General features: G+C 42.2%; 1 protein-coding gene and 1 non-coding gene across 2 annotated transcripts in view; both read left to right on the top strand.

Annotated features, from left to right (window-relative positions):
- LOC133350659 (bone morphogenetic protein 1-like) overlaps positions 1 to 27,293 on the top strand; it is a 162,558-nt gene that overhangs the window by 93,874 nt on the left and 41,391 nt on the right. The window lies entirely within an intron of this gene.
- TRNAS-GCU (transfer RNA serine (anticodon GCU)) lies at positions 2,922 to 3,003 on the top strand. Its single transcript has one exon. It is a non-coding gene; the product is annotated as a tRNA-Ser (tRNA).

Here is a 27,293-nt window from a genome sequence, read left to right as displayed (position 1 = left end):
TCTTGAATTGCCAACCTGTCTGTTACTCGAGTTGTTTGTAAATATGAAATTGTTACTTGGCAGTTAGCACGGTGCTGGAAAGTATGGTCCGTGCTTTGGGACCTAGAAAAGTGATTTAGTAATGTAGCACGTGTTGCTTTCACTCGCCGTGGACATGGGGAGGATGTGGATGAATTAAGATGGATCAACTAAGAATACCCAGAGTATTTTTTTTCTTTTTCACGTAAAATAGTATATTAATTCTCCCATGAAACTATGTTACATTTGTTGATGACAAACAATGTCATTTCTTTAACGTGCCATCTACAATTATTGGAAAGAGTTTTGAAAGATACGGAGACAAATGTTTGAAGGTTGTTAATGTCTATAATTGGTTATGATTCTACTGATGGGTCATTTCAGGTTTAACTTCAAATGCTTCTGCTTGAATGGAGCATGATGTGATTTAACTGTGATTGTGATCACCTCTAATTAATTTACAATGCAGATTTATTGTCCGTGAATTGTTACATACAATGACTAATAGCAGTTTACAGCCTTTTGTAAGTCCTCTGCTGAATGAAGGTCTATCCCCATGTTCGATCAAGGCGGGCTGTTTGAATATGCTTCACCACGCTGGTTGGTGAGAGTTAGTGAAGGGGAGAGACCCAGGATTGGATCAGATTGCATTCACCACTGCTGTTAGCCATGGCCAGAAATCAAAAACTCAGGTCACTCACTGGGTTAACAGCGCATGTATCGTTTGCCTTTGAAATCTTGTATGCCCTTTATTGCAGAGATTTTAAATGTCTGCGACCTATGTTGGTGTTAATATGTTTGAGCAATTATTGATACGATACGTTTGGGTTGTATGCATTCACCTGGATTGAACGTATCTCTGTGATTGCACATCACAAGACTTTTGATGAAAAAGGAGTGGGTCAGTTATGAATAAATTATTTCATGACAGCAATAAAGGCATGCATCGCAAATCATGCATTGCAGCCTTCTCTAAAGCATCACACAGTACCAGCAAATTAATGTGGGGGACCATCTGATAATCCACAAATGACATTATTTATGGAAACCTACACACACAAAAAACTACAATTAATTTATATTCGGAGTGTAAGACTGACTCTTGAACAGTATCTTATGAAGGCCTGTGCCAATTCATGCTTGTATTTTAAATACTACCACACCAAACCAAATTGTAAGCTGTTAAAATTGCGTTTGTAATCGCATGAGATTTCCAAGAAAACACCGTGCACTATTGAAAGTCTTGCCCAGCGAGGCTTTTGTGCCATTTGCAACAGTGAATTTGAGTAATGTTTCAATGCGTGTTCCGCCCTTCCTCCGGGAGACACGTGGCTCCTGTCGTGTGCCGGGGTCCCTGATTGCACGTGGCACGTGGTGTGTTTGTGTGACGGCTGTTGCAAAGGCAGCCCTTGGATCCACTTCACTGGCTTCATTGATGCCATCCCAAGGGCTCATACACACCGATGTTGTCACATTGTGTTTTTCACACCTGTGCGTGCCACTGATTTCACGGGAGCGATGCCGAGTCTCTTTGTAACTGGGGGGAATGTTTTTGTAAATTAAAACCACGGCAGAGGTACTTATTTCACTCCTAATCATGTTCGTAAAATTAATCATGTGCAACTCGACTCTTATAAAACCAATAGAGTGTAATTGTGTTCATCACTAGGCATGAAATGAATCCCCTAGCGTGGGTCGTTACAGGAGAAGAATCAATTCTGTATTGTCTCGTTTTTACTCTCTGTGTGTACTTGATAATGTTTCGGTCTTTGTTTGTACATTTCTGTTCCTTCCATTTGCCTGAAATGTGCATGTGATATATGATGATCTGCATGAGTGCATTATGCACATGAATTGTAAATGTCCGATTCTTACGGGCACAGTTTTGACTTGTGTGGTATTGGGAGGATAATAGTGAATTGTAGTGAATTAATCGATGTCTATTTCGCACAAACGTTACATGCAGCTTGCATTGCATTGCACGCACATATCCGGAACGATTGCGCTTGTGCACATTCACACGAGGCCAAATTAAGACAATGCTGTAACAATGATCAATTTATATATATGTTTTCATAATCGTCGCACACAGTGCCAAATTCTAATTAAATTGCTAATTATATATCGCCAATGACGTCGCAGTAGTGTGAAATAAAATAACAATGCTCATCACAATTATAGTCACTCACCAAAATGTGCCAGCCACTGTGATTAACCAAGCACGTAAGGCTTGCTTTTGCTTTTAATAAGCAATATACAGAGGGTTGAAGAGGCAACCAATACTCCGGTTAACTGAAATACAGAGGCAGAAAAATTAGGATCCCAATTACCACGTCACATTATATGAACAAATAAGCAGGTAAACTTGCTCCAATCCACAAATGGGGGAGGGAACCCATTGAGCGAGAAGTATCCGGGTATTTATCGATTTGTTTTTCCACTCGCGGATGGCAGGCTGTGGTTGACAAAAATGACGAATCCCAACAGGGATAGAGGCAATGCCCCTCGCACTACGAATGTTCTCATATTAACCGGCTTTTAAAAGAGTTTAAACTTATGGTGGAATTGAGAAAACCCGCACCCTTTTTGCTTCGTGACTTCTTTTTTTAAATTCCTTATATTAAGTTCACTTGCTTGCTTGCGCGCTTACGACCGTGCAAATCTTTCGGTCGTTTTTTAACCCACTTCCCGTGATCCAATCGAGCTGACATTTTGCACACAGACTCGTTGTGCGTGATAATTTATTTTCGTGAAATTTTTTTCCAAAATTTTACACTTTTTAGGAAAAAATAATGGTATGACTGTGTGTATGTGGGGGGGGGGGGGCTGTTTGTATGTATGTGCGTGCAAGTCTTCATCCTGGTTCTGGTTGTATGTGCTCGCTCACGTGTGTGAGTGCGTGAGACGAGGTGGCCGAGTGGTTAAGGCGATGGACTGCTAATCCATTGTGCTCTGCACGCGTGGGTTCGAATCCCACCTTCGTCGCGATTTTTAAAAAATCCTTTATATTAAGTTCCCTTGCTTGCTTGCTTTGCGCGCTTACGACCGTGCAAATCTTTCGGTCGTTTTTTAACCCACTTCCCGTGATCCAATCGAGCTGACATTTTTCACACAGACTCGTTGTGCGTGACAATTTATTTTCGTGAAAAATGTTTTCCAAAATTTTACACTCTTTAGGAAAAAATAAATTATATTTAATTACCAATTGCTTAATGGTGGCAGGCAATCATCTGACCCATAGGTGGCAGCTATCTCAAGCCAGAGGACGAGAGGACTCTAGCCGCCACGCATATAAAGGATTTATAGTGAAAAACTTTGTTTTTACGGGTAAAATTGTTTTATTCCTGAAAGACGCAAGTCCAATCTGAGTCGTGCCCTCCACCATCGTAATGTGCCTGTGTACAGGTGACACTTTAGCCAACAGATTACGTTCAACCATTGGCCAGCTGGCCTAACCAATCACAGAGTTACATCACTTTGACACCAACACGACAACAACATCCTTAATTACACACTAAAACTCATCTTCGCTTCATGATACACATTAACGTCCACTGCTATATAAACACTACGACATGCAGACCGTAGCTACTTAAGTTGTACGGCTGTCGCACACTGCTTGTTTTACAAACTCCAGAAATAGATATCCCTGAGAATTAATTGCAGTGTCATCAACCTTAGATTTCTTGTATATCTCTATGAAAATAACATTTTAATTAAGCAATTAGCCAGTTACAAAGAAATGTTAATTTCTTACATTTCTCCACAAATTTCCCCCCCACCGTCCCAGAAAAACGTGTTTTGACACTCAACTGAATAAGCGCGGCATGAAGTCACGGGAGGGCCTGTGGGAGGGGGACACAGCTCGATTAAACCTCAGGGACGTTATTTAGTGCGAGATGTGTATTGGTGAGGACGACTCCATTACACGCCAAATCCCAGGCAAAGTGCACCCTTCATGTACATCTCGTAACGCTGTGCCAACATTGCTTGGCAGCAAACGCAGATCACTGAGAATGTTTTGGGCCATGGATACATCATAGAAACTAGAAAATTACTCGGAAATTGCATAAGCCTTCCCTGGAAAATGTTAAACCCTCCTGTAACAGGCGTGTGCTTTTCTCTTGCTGCTGTCTAAATGAAACTGGTTTATTTGTTGTGGATGATGCTAAGCACATGTTGAGGGATTCCTATTGGAGTTAATTGTTCACTAATTCATGGCTGAAATTGTGTCGGTCCTTGCTCCCCTAAGTACTGGTGGTGTAAGGCGAGATTTTGTGCATTGTAGCGCAAATGGACAGTGTGTGTCTTTTACAGATTTTTTTCAGTGTGACTCACAACTCGCATTGCATAAAGTCTTCCTTTTGCAGTCCATACACATATAATGGAGAGACAGAGGCATTCATTGTGTAAAATAAAATATACCAGGTAACGCATTGAGACTAGTTTGGCAGCATTGCCTAAGCTAAGAATAGTCATAGGTCAAATTTCATAAATAACTTAAGACAATGAATCCACGTAAAGTTAAGAGAGAATGTAGGGGTGGTCAGGACCACTCGTAGAACAATTGTTAAAGTAAAGGTCAACTGACAATAATTTACCATTATGATTTAATTAATTAATATAACATTATGAATAATGTAAGTAACATGACGAATGCATAAAATAAACATGACGAACATAAACACCACAGACTGGCCAAAGAGCCCAAAGCGATGATGTCATGCTGGCCGCGTTGCATTTGTGACTTTATGGTGGCCATGTTGCATGGGTTGTCTTCCTGGCAGCTGATTGGCTGGTGCAATGGGAGTGATTACGCAATCCCTAGCAACCACTGCCATGTCCGCATTTGTGATCTCACGAGGAAACACATATTTTCTTTGGATTTTTAAAAAGGTTTTCTCTAATGGCATTTCAGATCTTATGGAAATAGCTGCCTCCATGATTTTACGAGCCTGTGAATGCGACCGTGGTTACATGCTCGTAAAGTAAAGTCGGGTTTTGTCCATGAAGACAGATTTCAGGCACAGAACGTCATGCCAGCACAAATAAACGACTCGAGTGATTTTTCACTTTATTCAACAGCCCAAATTGTGAGGGGTAAAAAGGTAACGGAAAACTATACATTCATCTGCTCAAGAAAACGAGAGCACTTTAGTCATACCTACCAGAAATTGACCCTTAGGTCGGTGGATTGCAGATCTGAGCCTTAATCAGATGAAATATAATAATGCTAAGAAGCACCCACTTATCTAGCAAGAGAATACAGTTGCTACTGAATTGTATAATGGAAGGCTAAAAACAACATTGCTTTTGTTACTTATCTTATAATGCTAACTCAAACCGTGTTTTATTTTGCTGAATCTGCTGAAAAATTAACTGAGCCAAACTCTTTTGTTAAATCTAACACTTCGGGCTTTGGTTCCCTTTCACGAACTGTGGTGAGGCTATCACATTTTCTTATATTTACGCGATTTAACCCAAAAAAACCTCTAATATGATTGATATTGATCGCGAAAGCCTACATGTTCTCTTCTCCCGTGCACTACTTCGCAAGGCTGTGCGTTGCATCCTTAATTTAAGTGAATAAAGTTAATAGAGCGGTAGACGTGTCATTGAGGTGTGGCCACCTCTGATTAACACGGCTGGCTATGTATGGTGCTCAAGAAGTCCATACACTGTGGTTTCAGTCGTGCTTAAGAAACAAAAATAGTTGGGGTCGAAGACTAACTGTATATACACTGCTGAGAACGGCAAGGAAAAGAGTAAAGGATATGGAAACAATTAGGAAAATAGATCTGCAGTTTTTCTGTCTCATTAAAGCTGCAGCTATTATATGACAGCATTTTTCAGTCGCAATTTGGGGATCATTATCAAGGCCAATAAAGAAATGTTGGCAGAAACAGTCAATGTTTTTGATATGCGGTGTTTTCGAAGACTTGAGAGAGTGATACCGATTGAGAGAAGTAATAAGTAAATAATGATGTTTAGCACATTGTCAATCTACTGCTGGATGAAGGCCTGCCCCATACCATGTTGCTCGCGGGGCAGAATATGCAGACAATATCCTTAGCAGTCTGATAACATGATGATGATTAAATGTGGATGGCTTTTACATCAGTGGCCCCAGTTGAAGCCTGCCCATCATGGTACCATATTTAAGCCCATGGGCTATACAGAGTGTAAAGTATACTGTGGACCATATGTTCCTATGTGCTACGCAAAAGATGAATATTCCTAGAAGCCACACGCAACTTACCATGTGGTTGACGCCCTAGTTACGTAAGAACGGAATCACACTTCAAATTGTAAGTGACCAGATAGGACATCACAGGCCTTTACCATCGGTGACCTTCCAAAAGTCCAACTTCAAGCTCTAGAATGGGCTCTTGAGATGTGTCCATTTGTAAGTGGTTATGGCTTTAACTACCAAAAATTCCATAATATTTGAGAGACTAAATTAGAGAAAAATACACTATTTTTTTTAAAGCTGCCAGTGTTCGGATGCTACTGCATTTTTTATTTGTAACATTCGAACCATTTCACGAAATACACACACTCGCATAAGCACACACGCACAGGCGCACGCACACACAATGAGCGTTTCTTAGAGCATAATAGGGCATTTATTTACAAATGACATTTACTCACGATCGCGTTCTTTTAAAAAGAGAAAATGTGACGGGTGGTTCTGTGGCGCACCTGACCCTTAACTCGTCGCTTAGCTACCGAAGAGTCAGGGCAACTGGGCAGGAGAATAGTGGCAGATGTGCTTCGGAGGACTCCCATGACACCGGGACCCACACTGCAGCAATGTGCCGGCAGTAGCAATGGGGATTACTTGGAATCACTGCGCAGCATTACTCACTGCGATCTGCCATCTGCGCACTGGCTAACCGGCCGGTGACTTACACAAGGCAGCTGCTTCTGCATTTTTCAAACGTTGCCATTTGTTTCATTATTATTACTACACAGCTGTCTTTTATCAGCCGCACAGTTATTTGTGCGTAATGCATCACAGTAGTTATACGTCTGTAGGTGCACGAGTGGAAATCATGTTGGGTTTCAATGATGATGAATTACTTAGAGCGGAGGGGCACACACCTGCTGCTACCCCCCCCCCCCCCCCGCGATAACAAATATATGCTGATTACATAGTCATAACAACCAATGGACATTAATTACAGGAAATTATTCTCGCTATATTTGCTTGCTTACCCAGGAAAGGTTGTTGCAGTTGGGGGGGGGGGGGGGGGGATTGTGGCCACGTACAGTTCTTATTGAGTCATTTGAGGGCAGCTTTTCAAATTCGGATCCATAATGCTCAAGCGAAATGGCCTAATCGTGTGAATGAGGTCACTCGGATCTTTAACATCCACTGTGAAGCAGACGGCACGTAGTATTATGACGCTGAATACGCCACAGTATTAAATGGGGGCGGCCAGCCGGGTTCCCGGATTCTAACCGTGAATCCCCTGCGGCAAGCGGCGGATGCGCTCCCGCTGGGCCGCGTCCCCGCTAGATGATTTTAGAAACGAAATAAAGGTTGCAAAGTTGGGCTTCACGTAAATATGAGCGGAACGCAAACCGTAATTTATCTCTCAGAGAGAGATTAGAGCATGGAATTACTTAATGGAATGTGGACTGTGGTCAAAAATATGAAATGGAGGCAGGCAACTGCAGATTGAAGTTATTGTGGATAACTGAAGTTGATAGTTTAAAGCAACAAATCAATATACCACAAGAGAGAGTGGGTGTTTAACCAGTGCCCATGACTGCTGTGGCATACATGAACGGGAAACATGGCCATTGACAAATACATATTAGGAAACTCTAAAAAGTGCTGCATGCTTGAAATTACACAGAGACAGAAAAAATTAACTATGGATCGAAGAACTAACACAAGTTGGAGACATCGCATATACTGTCAACAAAAGTTAATAGGATTTGTATTCTCTAAGCTCAATGTTTTTGTGTGAATGCTGGTATTGAGATATTTTTCTTTCAGGTTTTTTGAACAGGTGAAAGGCGAGTCTTGCATCAGTGTGCTCTCTCGATATTTAGCAGCCGTGCATATGTTGTCTGTGGGTGGAGCGTGTCAACTGGGGTTTATGGATGGATGACTCATTGGAACCGTGGTAGGCAGCAACAACAGAGGCTGTGATTGGTCATTATTTCCTTTTCTTCATCCAACTCAATTCACCCGTGGCCAAAAAATGGGTCATGCATGCCCCAATTTATGCTTTTAAGCAGGTTACTGCTAATGCTGGACAATTCCTGAAGGAATAAGATTTCATTCCTACGATTTCATTTTGCATTGATTCCTGCAGTAATTCTAACAGGGATTCTGTCACGGAAGGAAGATCTTTATATCCCATGGCTTAGGTAAAATACCATACCCTGCCAGACTCCCTTCTTGCATGAATGTGACATTGGGATTTGAGTGGAACTGAGCCAAGCCAAAGCACTGGGCATTAGTGGTGAGTGCAATGGCCATATGTTCCAACCGTGATTCTGGTCGATACCAACTGGCTGGAATCGGCGTCTCCTATTGCAGCCACCCAGTGTTGCTTGTAAAATAATGAGCCTCGTGTGTGCATTGGCTGAAACTCACTTCTGCCAACGTTCAGCAGAAAAAAGGGCAAATTGGCAGAAACGATTGGTGATTTGGCTGGTTTCTTTCAAATATTTGGCCGGAAAGCGCATGAATTAGGCCCTGTTTATCACAATGAGCTTTCACATAGCTTAAAATACTGTACACTGAATTAGCCTCTTAAATCATCCTTGTGCCTGAAATGCTTCGAAAAAGAAGGCAATGCCCATTATTTATTGAACTGTGGATATAAGCACGAGCCAAAATGAGCATGGCCATCATGAGCGAATGAAAAATGTACTGTTTAATAAATCTCCACACATGACGACAAGATGCATGTCGTGTTGCTAACAGGTGTGGAGGGATGTTTCCCGCCCTCTCTCCCCTGACAATTTTGATGAATTGTCATGATTGAATTTAAGAATGTATTTCCTCGTTTTTAATGTCTCGTTTACATTTCAATTGGTACGTAATTTTCACACATTTTAAACAGTTGATTTCTCAATTTAATTATTGAATGCGTGTGTAATGAGCACGAGGATAGAGTTGAATCGTGAATTGTTACGCGCATAATTATCAGCATGTAGGTGTGTGTACGTATGCATGCATGGAGGCAATTTTGAAGAGCCCGTCAAGCAAGGAGACGGAGCGATGAGATCGGTGCTGGCTGGATTGTTACAGCGCAGGCTCCCCGAGGGGCGGCAGTAGCTTGGGAATTGGACCGTGGCTATTGATGAAAGGCACTTTTTGTTTTCAGGTTCCAACGTGGTCAAGTTTGACATTGATTTTGGTATTTATTATTTATATGTCACGTCCTTAAATAAAGTTAGTGGATAACCAGTGACAAAATCAATGTTGGTCTTTGGTCACAGCTGTTCATGGCGCAGGGAAATGGCAATGTTTTCATTGCAAACGGTTCCGATTACTCTCTGCCTGTCCATCTCCCGGAACCATCACTCGCTACCTGGATTGGACGCGCTTCCTGTGGATTTAACTCAGGATAAGCTCAGTTCACTGTTGATGGATTGGCTTGGTACTCTCGTCTTTATATATTCACCCTTCTGTAAAACAGATCTTGGAGTTTTAAAATGTGGTGCAAAAACCATGTTAGTGTTTCCTAAATTGTCTCTTGAGGTGCTCCAAAAGGTTTTGTTAAATTGCTATTGAAGTATTTTATCAAATAGTTTTTTTTCATATTATTAAACCAACATTGTCGTAGAAAAGAACAATAATTCATTTGTTTAATTTTCAAGAAAAATATCTATGACTGTGTTGGCAGCATTGTCGCAGCACATGGTGAAAACGCTGCCCTGGCATAGTAAACAAAAAGGGCCTTATTCACTTGAAGTTACGTAATCGTCTATGGTTTGAGATCATGCTTCTTATACATGGGCAGAGGAGGGCAAAGCAAAGGCAAGGAGGTATGGATTTCTAATGGGAGATTGTGAAACAATAGTTGCAATAATGAAACAATAGTCACTTTGACAAAAGGTTTGTGTTTAAATATTTTGCCAAAGTGAAAATAAACTTCATTATTCAAAGAAAATGTATTGCTTTGCAGATATTAGGCAGCACATGAACCATGAATTGGCCGTATAAATATAGTAATCTGAGTTAATATATCAAAACGCCGTAATTAAATTAATGTGAAGGTAAAGATACAGCTCTGCAATTCTTGGCTTGTGTCACTGCAGGTGGAGGTTGCTCAACAAGAGGGAGCCCTAGAGAGGCCCTCTAGAGGTACATTTTACCAACTCGTCCGTGCTGGTCAGACGTCTTTGAAAAGCTATCTGTCTTCTACCCATTCATAGTGCTGGGTGGACAGCTTGACGGGTGCAGGGGGGGGGGGGGTTAAGAATCCTGCCCATTGTTTCAAATGCCAAACCAGGAGATCTCGAGGCGACCTCTGGATTGCAAGTACGGTGTGCTAACCATTAAGCCACAGTAGCATCCAAACTAATGTAATATTGACGAGTTTTAAATGTTCTGGAAATGCATTCTGGGAACCAGTTCTTGCGTGTCAATGCAGGCGGTTCTCCTCGTGCAGCTAAGCCTGTTCCCTACGGAGAGCTGCGTTACATTTTCCAAATTGTATTGCGCATATATTTTTGATGTTTAAATGCACAAGTGCCTCAAGAGGCCATGGGGTGGTTAGTGTGTACAGTATATTCAGCTGGAAAGTGCTGTGGGGCGGAGCAAATTACAGTTAGAAGGTTGAAAGTTCAACCCCGAGTTAGAGGTCGAACCGACCCATATTATTCTCGGACCAGATAAGTTGAAAGGTTGCGCAATCAGTCGGATGTTGGTTTGATACCTGCGGGGGTGGGGGAGGGTCGTTTTGACTGAGCCTGTCCCATCCCTGGTGTTGATAAACATTTGTAACAATTTGTGGGATGTTTCCATGTGTTCTTTTAAGGGGAGACTTACCTCTGCCATGCGGCGGTGGGCTTTCCACCGGTGGCCAAAAAGTAATCAGTGAATGCGTGGTATAATTTTAATATATACACATACTTACAATCCTTAAAATCATGAATGTACATCATATATTTGACCATTATAACAAGGCACTTCAATGGCTATAACCACTGGATTATTAGCAAAATCAATGCCAAAATGGCATGACTGAACAATCACAGTTATAATCAGGAAGTTGCTGGAAAAACAACTCGTAAATCACGGCACACGACACGAGTAGTGACCGCTAGAGAGAAACAATTCCGTAATGGAACATGGCACAAGTAACTCCACAGTGGTGGAAATGTAATATTCCCTTGGCGGAGACCAGTCCCCAGAGGGATGACTACTGCTGAATAACCACAGAGTGGTCTGAATTTTATTAACACTGGAGAGATGATAAACTGAGTTGACCCCATCCAGGATTTGAACTTGTAGACTTTTCCTATTGAGGGTCAAGTACTCTGGACACAGAGGCACATTTCTAACGTAATTGTTAATGTACAAATCATCATCCCGCTGACAATATGAGCATCACAAATTTCAGTTATATTTCACGAGGATATTCACGTACATATATGGAACTCGGTTTGCCAGTTTAAAATGTTTAAATGTTTAAACATACTTCAAAGCGAGGCCAGAAAAAGCAGAAGGAAGATGTTTTGCTGTGGAATATAAACTTCTGCTGTTGTACTTTATTGGGCCTTAAAGGCTCAATAATCAACTGTTTAGCTAGATGTGTGCTCATCAGCAGCTGTTTTGCACGTCTCATTAACTTTATGTATTCAGCGAAGACATTTATTTTTGTCACTTTTCACTTCACGTTAAACGTCGCATTCTTCTGACGCTGTGCACTGTTCATGTTTTACCCAATGATTTGGTGCTTCCAAGAAACACAAAGTTGGGAGTTTTAGTAGGACGTGTATTCTCATTACCATTTAAAACATTATAAGTAAAAATGAAACCAGTTGGCAGCGGGGCCAGAGTAAAATAACTGATGAATGTTGTAATACAGCTGTATTTTCGCTGGTACGGTTGAATATGTTTTTATGTGGGGCCAGTTCCCACAGGAGCAGCCGCAGCATTCCATGTGGCCCTGCGCTTAAGCGTTTGCTAAATGGAGAAGCAAATTGTCTTGCTTGTCATATCCACAAACATTTAGCGTCGCTAGTTTCCACGACGCCCACGCTGCGTTTTTTCCCAGGGTGCGGCCTCCGTGCAGGAGGGTTTTAATTGATGTTGTAATTGAAAAGTACAAATTTTTGTGGTCAGTGTGGTGGTCCACCGGGGCCTCGAGCCGTTGTCATATTTGACCAACCATAAACATTCGGGGGCATCGTTGGGGTCGTGAATACGCAATGTCCGGGGTGTGGTGGACGTGCACGCCTGTAAACTGGCGCAGGTGATGGTGCGTGAAACATTAGAACCGTGACATGCGTGAGAAACCCACGGGCATGAACAAGGGATGTGTTTAGAAAGCGGGACAGCAAGTAGATTTGGGTGCCCTCTTCAAACAGGGGTTTGAGGTTTTTCCCTTCTGTATTGCGGGGTTTCTCCTGGCACCGACTTTCTCAACACGTATAAATACTCAAAAATAAATTGGCCAAACATATTGTGTGTTTTTAATAATACAATTATTATCCACGGCTTTACTGTAATTATTTACAACGCTGGTGGAATAACAAAGTATATTTACTGGAAACCCACAGCTGAACAATAATATTATTAATTCAGATGTATTATTATTCATAATTATTATTAGGCTGTGGGTTTCCAGTAAATATACGTTGTTATTATTAGACGAGGCTCACTAATTGGCCATGTTTGTTATTACCACGAAAACGTAACTTAGCAGTACACTTCTTCTTGCAATGGGTTCCACAAGTGTTGTAAATAATTACAGTACAGACATGGGTAACTGCGACTTAAAAATACTGTAGGACTGTAATACAGCGACAATAAACAAAGCACTTTAATTGTGTAACTCACGAGATGAACGGTAAGAAAAAAAGAGTCAATGTCACTAAATTCAAATTTCGTTTTGGGGCGCTGCACATTTTATTTTCATAGCTTTGAGCCAGTGGTGGAAATTCCACATTCCAATGGTTAGGGGCCGGTCTCTCCAAAGGTCCAAGTGTAATTTACGTCCCACGGAGTGGCCCTTGAACTATCGAGCCCAGTGGGATGAAGGGGGCTGAGTCGATTCCAAATCGGGCTTTCGAGCTGTGTGTCCGAACCATTGCACCACCCGACCAGATTTGGGAAACGTGAAACGATTACAGCGTCATCAGGAAGCGGTTAACGGCTTAAGTCACCCAGGATGTGCGTCCGTTGAACAAGGATGTGTGCGGTAGGATGTTATATTCATATTATTAGACTTGCTCACACCCACAAGCAAACACACTTCGTTTAAAATAAGCAGAGATTAAAGATATGCGCAACCTGCCAGACTTTGTTTGATTTAATTCCGTGCACAATCACTCGTTATGAGTAAGAAAGGAAATGAATCGATGGTAAGTATTTGTTAGAGGCTACACATTGGGCAGTTAGTGACACTAACCAAGTAGTCATTCACTGGCTAAAGATGCAATTAATGAATAAGCATAAGCATGACAAATGTCTCATCGTCTGGACTTCCCTCTCTGCCGTCTAACATTCCATTTTCTTCCCCTGTTCAAGTCCAGGCTCAAGACTTGCCTCTTTTCCTCTGCCTGCGACCGAGCGTCTCTCTCTACATTGCGTCTTCATCCCTCACCTTGACTCCATAACGTCGCCTATCCCCGCCTCCCCCTGGCCTGGAGTCCCAAAGGGATATTTTCATTTTTAAATCCTTTATATTAAGTTCGCTTGCTTGCTTGCTTGCGTGCTTGCGTGCTTGCGTGCTTGCTTGCTTGCTTGCTTACGACCGTGCAAATCTTTCGGTCGTTTTTTTAACCCACTTGCCGTGATCCAATCGAGCTGATATTATGCACACAGACTCGTTGTGCGAGACAATGTTCGTGAATTTTTTTTCTCCAAAATTTTACACTGTTTAGGGAAAACAAATTAAATATTTAATTACCAATTGCTTAATACTGGCAGACAATCATCTGACCCATAGGTGGCAGCAGCCATCTCAAGCCAGAGGACGAGAGGACTCTAGCCGCCACGCATATAAAGGATTTATAGTGAAAAACGTTGTTTTTACGGGTTATACTTGTTACAATATCTTACTTCACATTATCTTTTGAATCGTGTCTTGAGATGTGGTTCTACTTTATTTGTATTGTTACATTCTGTTGAATTGTACGTTTTTTATATATATATTCAGCTGTGGTGTGCACCTTGTCGGACTGTAAATGTTCCACGTTCACTCGCTGCTTGTAGATTCTGCATTGATTCTGTCTGGTGCCAGGATGTAGAGTGGAGTTTGTCTGGTGCCAGGATGTAGAGTGGAGTTTGTCTGGTGCCAGGATGTAGAGTGGAGTTTGTCTGGTGCCAGGATGTAGAGTGGAGTTTGTCTGGTGCCAGGATGTAGAGTGGAGTTTGTCTGGTGCCAGGATGTAGAGTGGAGTTTGTCTGGTGCCAGGATGTAGAGTGGAGTTTGTCTGGTGCCAGGATGTAGAGTGGAGTTTGTCTGGTGCCAGGATGTTGAGTGGAGTTTGTCTGGTGCCAGGATGTAGAGTGGAGTTTGTGTGGTTTATAGCAATACAGTATATAATTTAATGTTGGGTTTGTCTATGGCAGTATATAGTACGGTGTAGACGTGTGTGATGTAAGAGAATAAAGTTTAGATGGAAGCATATTATATTTTTTACGACGTAGAATTGTAATGTATTACTTACTGTTAGCAACTCAGCTTATTGTAGAGTATATTTAGTATAGATGATACTATGTAGTTTATACTTTAGTTGTTTACGTGGTGGTTTTAGTTAATGCAGCTACATACTATTAACACTCCCTCCCTTTATTAATGCTACCCCTATCCCCTCCTTTTGATGCTGCTAATCCTGCATAATGCACGGGCATAAGTAGTACTAATCACATACCTGCATTTCCCATATCCCCTCCCTTTGATGCTGCTAATCCTGCATAATGCACGGGCATAAGTAGTACTAATCACATACCTGCATTTCCCATATCCCCTCCCTTTGATGCTGCTAATCCTGCATAATGCACGGGCATAAGTAGTACTAATCACATACCTGCATTTCCCATAAATATGCTAAATTCCTCTTGATATGCAAATTATTTTGTCAAGGCGCCCTATCCCCCCCTTCCAACCCAGATTAAATATACGCTCCAAGCATGGTGCTGTTTCATTCAGACGCTGTCTCCCCGACAGACCTGGTCTTCACCTGAGGACGGCTGCTTGCGTTGTGGACGAAACGTCGTGAGAATTATTTTATAATGTTTAATTTTAATTATTTTATTATTTACATTCTACGTGACTTTACCGAAAGAACCAATAAGATGAATCCCTGCAGTCACGAAAGCTTTACATCGAAAAATGAATAAAGCGCTCTAACTAGCATGTATCGTTAAACAACATTCTATGTTTTTTACCCCAGTAATTACCCTGTAATCGCGAAATTTGTATGGGATAAGGGTAAAAGGTAAGGTAAAGGTAGGCTCGTTCTTTTTTTACCGTTTAACTTTTACCTTACCTTGCCGAGACCTAATTGCACATGTACTGCATGGAGAACAACATTTAATGTATACAGTTTATCATTTGTATTCACCTGGAACATAATGGCCTTCATTCTGCTTTCAGCGATAAGCATGTGATTTTTAAAAATAATTCCTGTCATTAAATCAGTGTGTTTCTAACATTCTCAGAATGTTAAGACTGCTGCTCGTATGGATATATTAATTAACACAAACAAACACATAGTCATATTCATAGCGTATGAGTGTACCGGTATATTACAGCATTCCACCACATTTGATGAATCCCAGTCTAACTTTCCAAGTTCTTTCCCAGATGGCTGCTTGCGAGTGCGTGAGTGCGTGTGCACGCGTGTGCGTGCGTGCGTGCGTTGGACATAAAGGCTAATGTTTAAGAAAGAAATCACAGCGCACATCGTGCTGAGCACTCGGCGTAACTCGAGTCCGCCTCTGCCATGCTCACCGCTCTGCGGTGGGCAAGAGAACAACGCACCAGGACACATTTGCTGCTGGCAGTCGTCCTGACGCTGCTTTGACGAGACGTGACGGGAGAACTCCCCCCTCCACCCCTCGTAAGCGATCCCTTTTGCACAATGTCGACGTCGAGTTAATTTCCAGAGACCGCGTCTCTTTGAGATCAGCGTGCTCGGCCTCGCTGTTCTCTTCAATCCAGCGGGTATCGCATTGGTGGAAACGAAATGTGTTTCACCGGTAAACGCGGGGGAGGATAAGGCAAAAGAATAATAATTTCAAACAAATTAACGCTCGTGCAGAATAATTGTGGTATGTCATCTGAGAGGCGACAGAAAAGCTCTTAATTATTTCATGTTTTTATCGCCATCCCACGAACTAAATCCTTTGTTTCGTATCCAACAAGTGAATTTTCTCATGATAGCTCTTGCCAGCATAAAATGCAGTATTTCTTTACATTTTCATTTCCAAATGCATTTCTGCAGCACGTTTTTTGTTAGCAAGGACATTCTGTTGTAGACAACACTTCTTCCTTAGGGCATGCTTATTATCATCATCCTGACCACTTTCTGTTGCATTTTACTTTCCACGTGTCAAACGAGTCCCAGAGGTACAACACAAGACACAAAAGAGACCGTAAATGTGATGAAAAAAAATCCTAATTTCTAATTAACTTGCAACTCTGCCAATTAAAACACATTTTAAACATAGTACATGTATTTAAAACACTTAATAAAAAAAGTGGCCGAAATTGAATTATTTTTTAATAAATTTAATTATGAGGAAAGATTGGCTTGGTAGCTACCATCACTAACTACAAATACATTGTGGAAGATAATTTGTAAAATTACATCCAGTATTCCGCACATTGTGTTGTTCATCATTAAATATAATCGTACAGTTCTGTACAATACTCTTAAAGTTTTTTCGGTAAAGTCACGTAGGTACAGGTTCTGTACAATACTTTATTATTTTGCTGTATAAACAAGTTTGAGCAATGGATTTCGCATGGCAGTGAAACACCCAGACATTCACTGATGAATGCTTCCTAGTGATTATAGCAACAAGATGCTGCACTCGGTGTGTGCGTGAGTGCGTGTGGGCGTACGTGTGGATATGTGTGTGTGTGCTTCAGGGAGCAGTGGCACAGTGGTTCACACACTGCTAACACCCCAGTGACTTTGGTACGATTTTCGAGCATACACAGCACTGGCGGCGAGCCATATCTGGACATGACCCTGCTCCAGGATGACACAGCCTTAAACAAACACTCTGTGTGTGAACATTAGCAGTGGAGGGACAAAGGTGGGTGGCCACTCTTGGCGCTGGCCACGTGTGCCTTGCCAGGATTAACAAATGCTCATTAACAGTGCCCTTCCATGACGTACGTCTATAAGGCTGAATGGGGGGTTTTGCCATTTGTGTCTTTCTGCATGAGGGTGTGCGTTGATTATGTACCTGATATATTGAAACTAAGTTTAGATACCACTTGCTACTGGTGCCGTGTATGTGGTGTGGTGGTTGGAGCAATGCTAAGTAATCACATACAGTATATCAACGTTTGACTCCTGGCTCTGCATGTGAGTGGTAACGAACCACCGAACCTGGCAGCCTTGGGCTAATTTGTCTACTTGGAAACTAAATCCAGGCCAGTGTAGTGCTTGGCCCACCACTCATTCATGCATTGTGCTGGTCTAAGCACGTTCGTGTTTGCGGCAATGTGTAGAGCTGCGAAATACTGTCAACAGATCTCTTACACCACGATATCGTGAAACGACACCGAAGGTACTGGCTTTCACCACAGAAGATTGCACAGATAAAACACATTTCTGCGGAGGGAGCTGGTAGGAACGTTGGGTTGCTTGGTCAATGGCCAGGGTCAACAGCGGCGTGGTGTATTCCGCAAATATGCCCGACTATGAGGTTAAATGTTGAGTTTTATAAGGGCACCACGGGGTGACCAGCCCCTCCCCACCCAGCCCCACCCCTCCCACCCCCCACCCAGCCCCTCCCCACCCTCCCCACCCAGACCCTCCCCACCCTCCCCTCTCCACCCAGCCCCACCCCTCCCATTTTTGGATGCACGACGGACGGACGGACACAATAATCCCCTGTGGGCTGGTGTAACCAGGAGGTTCCTACCAGTATTACGGTTTTGCAGGTGATTTCTGACCGTACACGCCATTGTTACTATTCATTGGAAGGTTCGTTACGCAAGTTTGCCGTGGCTGGCAATGGGATCTTCCAAAGCGTTGCACGTGTTTTAACGTTTTTTTGTTGTTGAGAATCTGGGGGACCTCTGTGGGTGAGGTACATTGACAAATTGGAAGTGAAGTAAATGGGCTGCCGTCTTCCGCAGTTCACTTTGTAGCTTAACTGCATTTCCTTACCTTGTTTGTTCAAACGCGGCATTGTTATCAAAACAAAAAAGAGCAGCCACATGTGTTTTACATGTGGCGTCACTTTCAGGAATTTCTCACAACTTTGATTCGGTGGAAAAGGACACGTGTTAGAATGTTGAACAACTGATGAACTCAGTGGAGGTCTTAAACTCGAGAGATATTTACAACCATTTTTTTGGGTCAATTTTAGTTTATTTAACACCGAAAATATAAGGAACTAGCGATATGTGAAATGTTTCGAGAAATTTAGTGAAATGGATCGGCGTTAGCACAACGCACAGTGCACGAGGTCTGCTGTTGTCAAGGACACTGGTGTCTGCCGTCAAATGATGTATTTTTAAAAATATAAATCATTATAAAATATTTCATCATTAAAGTATTTGCATTTTCCGTTTGTAGTATGAATAGTGTCAGGTAGGGCCATAATTCCTAACCCAGATGTCTTTCTTGATGTGATTGAGCTGTTTGGATTAGGGGCAACCGTCCGCTGGAATTACCTTGCATATTGGGTTTATATAGTGTTAAATACATCTATAGGATAAGCAGGAGGATACACATATTCGCCTATTCACGGTGGTATTAGAAAACCGCTCCCCAGCACTCGACTACACGCACGTTGCGGTGAGCAATCCACCGAGGTTAAGACAAATGTGCAATGTCTAACCCTGACTGGCTGTGTCCAACACCCGAGTGAGGACAACCTCCAGGGAAAACAAAGGGGCGCCGTTATCGCCGCGTCGTTTATTCGCGCGCTGAGCTTAGTTGCGCGCAACGAAAGCGAAGCTGTTCAGCGTTGGCCTATATAGGCCATGCTGTGGCCCTTCCACTGCGATGCCGTGTTCTCTCTGCGCCAAGCGGCGGAAAAAACGAGCATCGCGCAGCACCTGCGCACGTGGCGGCGCGGGGTAGATCAAATAAAGGGGGCCTCTTTGTAGAAAGTTTGCCGATGGAAAGCAGATGTTGTTTAACAAAACACTTGCGCTGTTTGACCCGACGCAATGTTGCAGTCTGTCTCTGGCAACCTAGTGGGTAATGACCCTGGGCCCTTGGCGCTTTGATGCTGCGGACTTTGAGGACTCTAAGTGAGGAACTTTTCTTTAAATTTGCGAAATGTAGAAAACTCCTGTGATATTTAAAAGCCATGTAGAATTAAGCTATTGCGCTAGCATATATGGTCTGCTAATTGTTTTTATAAGAGTTTCGGGTTGACACTGATTTCAGCAGTATACGAATGTGCTTGTGTTTAAAAACCCCTTTTTCAACTTGAACTCTGGTTGGATGTTGACACAGCTCAATAAATCAAATGATTTAATTTATTTTCTTTCTCCCGTGACTTTACCGAAAGAACCAAAAAGTTATTCCTGCAGTCACGAAAGCTCCAAATCAAGTTTATTCCCTTTCAGTTTATCAAACGCATTGATTCACCATTGGAAAGTGTGAGTTAAGTGTAAAATAATTCTAGATTTGAAGCTTTCGTGATTGCAAGGATTCATACTCTTAGGTTTTTTCGGTAAAGTCACGTAGGTAAAAATAAAATTAAAATTAATAAAAGTAAAATAAAAAATCACGACGTTTCGGAGGCAACACAAGCTTCCGTCTTCAGGTGGAACCGTCACAGCACGATTGCTGTATCAAGTGATACAGCAATAATAAACATTTTAATTAAAATAAAAAATTAAATTAAAATTAATTAAAGTAAAATAATTTTATTTTTTACCTACGTGACTTTACCGAAAAAAACTAATAGTAAGTGTAAAACAAATGTTCACTTCATAGTTGTTTTGGTGCAGTCACTTGTGACTGCGCAGAGAACACCAACACAGTATATGTGTGAGAACCCAGTTAAACCGCAGGTGGCTGAGACCCACATTTGAACCGGGAGGTTCTTAGCGATACGAGCACAGAGCTCTGAATTCCTTTTTAGCCTCCAGAGCCAACCAGCCCACCTCTTCGGAGGGTGTAATTTCACCGGCTCTGGAACCGCGTGCCGTGCGGCCATGTTCGATCCGTGCTGGTGTTTTCTTTTTTTTAAATCCTTTATATTAAGTTCGCTTGCTTGCTTGCGTGCTTGCTTGCTTGCTTACGACCGTGTAAATCTTTCGGTCGTTTTTTAACCCACTTCCCATGATCCAATCGAGTTGACATTTTCCACACAGACTCGTTGTGCGTGACAATTAATGTTCGTGAAATTTTTTTTCCAAAAATTTACACTTTATATGACAAAAATATTATATTTAATTACCAATTGTTTAATACTGCAGACAATCATCTGACCCATAGGTGGCAGCCATCTCAAGCCAGAGGACGAGAGGACTCAAGCCGCCACGCATATAAAGGATTTAGAGTGAAAAACTTTGTTTTTACGGGTTTACTTATTTGTCGACGTGTTTCTGGCAGCCGCACGCAGCACGGTGGGAGAGTAACGCCGAGGTGTCAGCGTTGTTTCATCTCCCACCGGAGCGTGTAATTAGACAAGGCAAGGGCTTCACGGAGCCATTGTGCCGGCCGCAGCGGTTTCCCAGAAATGTGCAGCGTACACTCTCTAACAAGACAACGCGTTAATCAAGCTGCTCGGGTCAGTGACGTGGATACGGCATGTTCATCCCTGTACTCATCACAATAGATCGGTGAGGATTGTATATATATATATAACTTCATTCAGTTGGGGTACTGGTATTCTTCCTAGAGAGTTTAACCTATAATGTACACGTACACCCTCGCACAATTACAAATTCACACACAGTTTCTAAAATGCACCTTAACCCTTAAATATGGCAACCATAATATGTTTGGCGTTACACAAGAGATGGCGAATCAATCTTGACTTTCCTTATTCTAACTTTCATCTTTCCTCACCTTCTTTCACTAACTTCTGTATTAATGGTCATGTATGATCGACCTTGTTCCTTGGTTATATCTTAGTGCCAAGACTTATACCTGACCCCATCAGCCTGCTGCCAAACCCGCAGTGTCCTGATTATCTGAATGTCATCGTTCCAAAGCCACAAAGATCTCGCCTCCCGTCTGCAGGGAATTACTTTTTCCACCTGAACAAACCTTTAAAAAATCATCCAGAAGCACTTGTATCATATTGATGGATATCACTCAGTTTTGATTAGTATATCGCTGCCAACTGTGTTTTTTGTGGCATTATCCAATACAGCTTTCAGAGCTTGAATGTTTTGTTTGAAACCATGTGGCCCCTGGCAATGATCAAACCCACGTTGATGTCATGTCAGCCCATCAATCAGCTGAGGGATAGCCGGATGAACAGGCAGATGGACGAACAACTTACAATTGTAACAGTGTTACAGCATAGGAAGACTAAGACCAAATCACCCGCAACGTGTCTGGTCTTGGAAGACAGTGCTTCAGTGGGTGGCTCGTGTCCACTAAAGACGGAGCTGTAAACGTCGTTGTGGGCAGCAGAGGCCAAGGGCATCAACATCCGTGGTCTTGCTGCACTCCCACCACATTCACCAATCCAAACCGACCGGCGTGGTGAAGTATGGCCAAGTATCCCCGACATCCCACGAGGATTTGTGAGGCCCTCAGCCACCAGTGAATTGACCAAACGGGCTGTCACATGTACATGCGTTGACTTGCTCCATTGTGGCCTCCATGACAGAGAGAGAATGAAGACATCCTTGGGAAATCTGCCACGGTCATACTGTGGAGTGACTGACCCCTGCCAAGGGAGTGTGGAGTTTCCATCACTGGCTCAGAGCCACTCATGGAGATGAATTCCATGCCATTGAATGTTTCAACAGGGATGGTGCTTGGGCATTTGCTTACACTGTGGATTAACTGTCTCATTCATAAGTGAGACCCGGTTAACCGCGCTTATGTGGCTACAGCTGGTAACTCTGCAGGGGTTGCTGGGTAGTTCCACTGGTCCGTGCATTTGCCACGGAGTTAATTTTGCATGCTGTCAATAATTTCCGCCAAAGCCCTGCAGTGTATGCAGGGAATCACCAGTGTTGCCATCTGCTGTGAAGTGCATGTGCAGCAAAAAAAACAACAACCCTGTAGCTTTGTACACGTGGCTTTAAGAGTCTGCTTTATAAAATTGAAGCGCAAGCCTTAATTTTCCTCTTAACGCATTCTGCATTGCCATTGAGCATCATGGGTAAAAGCAAATATACGCAAAAAACTCCGTTCTGTCTTCAGATCTGTACACAATTCTATTTTTGTCCATCAGCCTCGTGGCTTTTCAAAACAAAATAACGAGCAACATTTGTTTAAAGTAAACAAACTCTCGTTCCTATGTATGTGCAGTGTATGCGGAGACCCAGAAAGTAATTTTGCTTATATATGCTTAATTTACTCTTGGGTGGTTAAACAAAGAACGCATGCATCTTAGCCTGTGACCTTCAAGCTGTGCTGCACAATGCAAAAGTGTCCATGCTGGCGATGGTGGGGGACACGGATTGTTTACGTTTGTCGATCAGCGCTCTGCCAGGATTGAGAGTGTTGCTTGCCCCCGTGTTGGCTCTCCCTGTCAGCGCCACGAACGTCTCGCTTACAGCAAGCGTGCATTGGAGCCCAGCCTCCAAACACTTGCTTATCTTTGGCCTGGAAATCCGATAATCAAAAGACTTTGCTTTCTTCGGCGTGCGTCCAATACATTGGGGAGCGGTAGGAAAGCGGGTAGCATGCTGCACTACGATCCCGGTGATCCGGGTTGGATTCCCGCTCACGGTCAACACTAGGTCGACTCAGCCTCAAATGAGTAACTGATTCGGTATGTAAAATTTGCCACTAGGCAGACAAAGGCGGCCGGGTGGCGTGCTGTGGCCACCCACCCTCTCGTGTGCCATATCGGTCTTCATAGGTGCTCGCTAACAGCACTTTAAGGCTATTGGGGGGATTTGTCTTTGGTCAATAAACCATTACTTTATATTGTATGTGAATTGTGCAGGTATTTGTATGCAGTGTTATGATGGAATTCAAATGATGCATTAATGGTAAAAATGCCAGCATCCCAATATATGAACCTCATGAAAAAATCTACTAAATCAATTATGCTTTCCTCGGTATTCCTCAGTCTATCTGTGTAGAGCTTTGAATTTGATCCCCCACGTATGTATCTCCAAACATTTAACAAAGCACATTGTGTTAAAAAAAACCCCACAATACAATAGATCTAAATTCAGCAAACAATGAAAGTAAACGTTGCGCTATGTTTTGAGATGGCATGACTTGGAGGTTTACCGTGGATTATACGAACGGTGATCACTTCAGATATGGGTTTAGCGCGGTCACGAATACTTAGACCCGGCTGTACTTTTTGACGTGGTGGGAACGAGATGTTGAGAAGCGCGGTAATTACTGTGTGTGCGGTGTGGTGGCTCAGCGGGTTTTGAAGGGAGCTTAGTTTGTGGTTCGTGTATAGATTCCTAGAAAGCTTAGCTTTTATGTTTCTGTTAATTAGAGCTGTGGCCTTTACTGTGTCACGGTGAATGAGTGTGGCTTATGAAATTTGAAATGTGGGTTAGGAAAATGCAACTGGAGTAAAATGTGAACGAGCTTTGCAGTTAAGATCTTTGCTTTTGTACATAAGGGAATTTGCATTGCTTACGTTGATTTATGGAAGCTTTTAAAGATTGAAAGGGCTTCCTGAATGTACCGTGAAAATTCCAATTTGCCAGTGCTAGATTTGCTAACAACGAAAATACTTTCAGTTAAAAATTCATTGGTAAACATATGTTTAAGAAAACATTTTAACTTTGTATTTCTTATGATGATTCTGCATTGCAAGATATGCTTTCTATTCCAAGTATAAAGTTAGTGTCTTTGCTTTAACCATGAGGTGGTGCTTTCTTTGTTGGTGGCGTAGAGCCGGTGGTAGAATTTCTCGTAAACATTAATTGATGCTCTCATTTGCTAAGCAGTGGAGAAAGATGATATTTTTGACAAAATTGAAATATTCCAGTCAGGTTGTTTTGCTTCAAAATGTAATCCTCAATGTTATATTTGCATCCATTTACTCCTTGCAGAAGCAGCATTATCATATCAATGCACTCTCCCATTAATTTGACAAATTAATGATTGACTTTGCAAAACACATTCAAAACCAGATTATGGGCTTTAATAAGTTTAACTCGACCTTGCTCTGTTTCAATACGCAGTAACATCTGTGCTTGAGATGTATTTCATTGCCCCGTACAATTAGTTGCCTTTTAAACGTGGTAATTGTTTTAGTTGGTTTTCTCTTTAATAGATCGGGCCAAAGTTAACAATTGAGGGTGGTTTGTTTGTTTAGGCACCCACGTTGTTTGTGCTGGTCAAGGGAGCTAGCTGCATGGTCTTGGACTTGAATCCCAGGCTTTTGCGATGGTTGTACCACTTCCAGCGTGTGTTATTTTATAATTCAAACAACAACAGTGGAGTGGAGCACTTGTGGACTCGAGCCAGGGATTGTCCAGCACTTAAATACATTTAAGAAGGAAAGATAACATGCCGGACAGCTAACATGCACTGAAGCAGGACCCCCCCCCCGCCCCCCGTGAAACTGACCTCGCATTGGGCCATGGAAATTTGTGGGGCAAGTGCCTAGAGACGTCAGACTTCATGCGTGATGGGTCCAGCATGGCTGAATGGCTCAGAGGGTTAATGCTCTGTTTTTTTGCACCCAGCCAGCACCGCTAGGATCCTGAGTTTCATCCCCAGACGACCACTTAGGATGAAAACAACTTTTCATGCACAGAAAAAGAATGGTGTTCCCGATTTCCAGAAAATAAATCGAGCTGTTGGTAGTCATTTAGCTTGTTCTTCATGTATAACAATCATACTATTAAAACAAACTTTGTCAACTTCTTGGTTCTTTCGGTAAAGTCACGTAGAAGTGAAGTAATAAAAACATAAAAATAAAACATAATAAAATATAATAATTCTCACTTGTGAGAATTCTCACTTGTGAGAATTATTTTATTTTATTATGTTTTATTTTTATGTTTTTATTACTTCCCTTCTACGTGACTTTACCGAAAGAACCAAGAAGATGAATCCCTGCAGTCACGAAAGCTTTAAATCGAAATTTAAACTTTGTCAATCCACTGATAGATTAAGGTATTTCCAAATCGTGTTAGTCATGGTGGTTGATTAGTCATACTTCACCACACTGGTCAGAGTGGGCTGGTAAAGTTGAGACTCCATATCAGTTTAGATATCCCTCACCACTGATGTTATTTGTGGCTGCCAATCAAATCCAGAGTGGCTGGGTGGTTTGAGCGCTGTGCTAACCAGCGTGCCACAATGCCACTGCATAAAGAACAATAATGCCCTTTAATTATCCATGAAGGCATAATTGAGTCTTAAGCCTTTCCTTTTCGGGCATTCCTGCATCGATACGTTTGCCAATACCATTGGCGCGTGTTTGGTGTGTGGGAGGAGACTAGAGTATGCAGATAAATCCACGCATATCATGGGGTGACATTCAACACTGATGTATTCTGCCCACCTTGTGGCCCCTGGAAAGCCCTGGTGGCCACCCATCCAAGTACTCACCTGGCTCAACTCTTGCTTTGCTTTCAATATCTGATGAGATTGGATGCATTTAGGGTGGATTTGGTTTTAGGCAAGGGCCTAGCCCAGTAGATGTAGCGTCCGATTCAGAACGTCCCGTTCAGTTTGATATTTGGCAAACAATTTCCAATGTCTTTATTACCTGCAGAGTGCAAATCACCAACGCAATGCATTTCTGGTGTTTTATCCAGATGAGAGTCCAAGGAGAGATTGTAGTTTTATGTAGACAAAGCGGTTATGTAGATAAGTCTAGTCAAGGGGCACTCACACATGTTCTTTGCAAAGAGCCGTTGGATTGCTTTAACCTGTCTGGGGTTTGTTCACCCCTTCAGTAACACGAACGACTATGTAGCTGGGCACGACGTTATGGCTTTTTAGTGCGAGCTGCCAGCCTTGCTGATGATTCTGCCAAAGAAACACAAGACGATTGCACGGAAAAACAACTGACTTAAAGCTTTCGTGACTGCAGGAATTCATACTTTTTGGGTCTTTCGGTAAAGTCACGTAGATAAAAAAATAAAAAAAAATCACGACGTTTCGATCGCAAAACCATCAATCGTCTTCAGGTGAAAAAATACAGCCGGTGGACTGCTGAGGCAGGAAGAAATGTAGCTATATTCTTTCACCTGAAGACGATTGCTTGTGTTGCGATCGAAACGTCGTGATTTTTAAAATTATTTTTCTTCTATCTACGTGACTTTACTGAAAGATAATTCTAGATTTGAAGCTTTCGTGACTGCAAGGATTCATACTCTTAGGTTCTTTCGGTAAAGTCACGTAGGTAACAAATAAAATTAAAAGTTAATAAAAGTAATAATGTAAAAATACTGAAAGACCCAAAGAGTAGAAAAACAACTCTTGAAATGGTGATTTTTCAGCTTTCGATCTGCGAGGCCAATATTTTTTGAAACACTGATTCATAATGAATGTTGCGTGGGGAATGTTCTCCATTGCTTCCTGTGCAGCACAACTTGAAACTTGAAGTGCTGAAATTACGATTTTTGTTTTTATTTCAGTCTTATTTATGCTGGATGGGGCCTCTGATATTTTGCATCTCATTCAGAGGGTTGTCCAGCCCTTTCAGGGGAAGGGATTTTGTTTCCAAGTTAAATGTCGTCATTCTGAATTTTGAGATTTTAGCCACAACACTAGTTACTTGCGCTGGCTGAATTATGTGAATT

The sequence above is a fragment of the Lethenteron reissneri genome, chromosome 34 (genome assembly GCF_015708825.2).
Source record: "Lethenteron reissneri isolate LAM-NWPU_2019-01 chromosome 34, ASM1570882v1, whole genome shotgun sequence".
Taxonomy (NCBI): Eukaryota; Metazoa; Chordata; class Hyperoartia; order Petromyzontiformes; family Petromyzontidae; genus Lethenteron; species Lethenteron reissneri.
This window is presented reverse-complemented; position numbering and strand designations above follow the sequence as displayed.